The following is a 2,343-nucleotide window of genomic DNA, read 5'->3' on the forward strand; positions in this document are numbered from 1 at the left end:
TTTTTTGTGGGGAGGAGGTTATTTTTTGCATATTTCTAGTTGAAGGAGAAATGACCAAAAAAAACCAAAATTCCTCCCTGAGACCTTCTGGGAAGGAGAGCCCAAAGGCATTGCTTGCCCCTGCTGCTGAAATACAGGATCGAGGTGGGTTTGGGAGAGCTGTTGCAAGGGCCACAGACCCCAACCTGAGCCGGGTGCCACGAGCAGAGCCGGTAGGTCCCATAAGAGCCGAGTGCTCTGYGAGCCCCAGGCAGCTCTTGATCTACTGCGCTTTATCCCACTTGTTTGCAATTCTGCAGGCACGTGAGCTGCAGGCGCACAAATCCCTGGAATAACCTTGTGGCTGATGGTACGCAGGCTTAGCAGCAGCCAACCCCCCTGCTGAAGCCTCCAAACACAGCAATCTGGTTAAGAGAGGTTCTTAAGTAACATAATATTTTGTGGATATTTGTCAGTGTTTCCACTGCCAGCCTGTCGTCTTCCTAAAGGAACCAGTATTTGGCATCGTTTGTATCGGGAGAAAAAGAAGAAAACAAAAACACATTCTTAAATGTTTCCAAAGGGCTGTACAGGATGAAGGGAGGATGTGAGTTCAAAATCACTAGTAGTGCTGTAAAATGCTGGCCTGGAAGCCTCGGAAGYGAAAGGATTTAGCCGGCATATCCGTGGTGCGGCCCTGCCAACGGCRGAGCCGGGAGCAGCCGGAGCGGGCCTGCGGCTCAGGAAGAACCGAGCGTGAAGAAGGGGACAAGCCAGGGCTAATGCTAAACCAGGTGAGCTGATGTGGCTTTTGGAAAAACACCCCGTGCCCATTGGGAAACAGGCCCTTCTGGGCAGGAAAAACAGCCCTGAGCGAGCGACCACCCTGGCTTATCTGCATGGTCTTAAACAGCACAGAGCTGCTATGGAGCAGCKCTGCTTGAAGGAGAGGTGTGGGATTACGGCTCATCCTGTGGTAGGAAAGGAATCTTTTGGCRTTAATCCTGCACCTCTTTCTTTCTTTTTTCATGAAGAATGCTGCTGAAGAATGATTTTTTCATTTTCAAATACTGCCTGAGGTGAGCATAGCTGCTCTGACCAGCTGAACTGACCAGAAACAGAATTGAGTTTATGGTAGAAATATGACAATGTAAATTGAAATGTGARTAAGATAATAAATAAAATACAGTTATTCTGAGGTCCCAGTTTTGGTGTTCTTCCAGGGCTCCCCTGAGGGGCTAGGAGCTGGGAAGGACGCGGACACCATTCCCAACACAGCCCTTCCCGAGCTTCCGCCTCTGGCAGATGGAGCTGGTGGCTCTCGGAGTTCCTGCAGCTCCTGCTCCTCAGCCCTGCAGCCCTTCATCAGGTTACCCGAGCAGGASCATCACTGAGCAGCCTCCTTCATATTTAATTGGCTTCTGCCCTTGTTTTCTCCAGCTGACAGTGAAACAGGAGCCAGCCCCAGCACCCCAGTATTTTATTACGGGCCCTTTGAAAGCGAGCTGCCGGTCTGCRCTCGAGAGCGGCCGCACCGGCGGGTTTGGATGTTGCCACGGGCCCCGGTGGCATTAGCTAAGAGCAGCGTCGCTGATTTTAGCACATTTACATGTGGTACCTGCCCCTAAGGGCAGGGCCCAGGGCCCCCTTTGGCCACCCATGTGCACTTGGGTGACGGGCTGGCGCCCGCAGCGTGGCACAAGCCGGGGCTGCTCCTGGCCCAGCCGGGGCAGCGGCTCCCCACATGGCTGCCAAGAGTCCCCCATGGGAGGATTTCCTCTCCCGTTTTCRCAGCACCTGAGACGTGTGACGTGCAGTGGGCTGGGGCTTTGCCGCAGCAGGATGTGTGTGAAGGGCAGCGCAGCTCCATCCTGCCAGGGGCACAGGAGGAGTTAGGGATGGAGCAGCCATCAACATGGAGCACCAGTTAGGGATGTGGCGGCGGACACTGCACCGCGTACGGAGGAGAGAACAGGGCACCGCTGTCCCTGCGGCCGGTGACGGCGGCCTTGTTCTCGCCCTGGTGTAAACAGAGCCATGTTCTCTCGTACAGCAGAGTGCCCGGTGGTGGGCAGGGTATAAAACAGAACAGCTTGAACCGGCAGTAAACGGGCTGAAAAGCCGAGCTCAAGGCCATGGAAAGGAGRCCGAGCTCAGGGGAGGCGCCCGGGSCCGCCATGGAGCAGCCAGGGGCTGCCATGGAGCGGCCAGGGGGGCCGCACGTCGCCGCGACTGCCCTCTGTGGGGAAAGGGCGGCCGAGGGAACGGCCCGGACCCCCTGCGGAGGCCGCGCAGAAGCAGCAGGGTCTGTGTGTGGGCACGGCGCTGCCCGCGCCCCGCTCTGAGGGAACGGGGCGGCCGCCT

The sequence above is a fragment of the Nothoprocta perdicaria genome, unplaced genomic scaffold, assembly GCF_003342845.1.
Source record: "Nothoprocta perdicaria isolate Ctin4 unplaced genomic scaffold, notPer1 scaffold_345, whole genome shotgun sequence".
Lineage (NCBI taxonomy): Eukaryota > Metazoa > Chordata > Aves > Tinamiformes > Tinamidae > Nothoprocta > Nothoprocta perdicaria.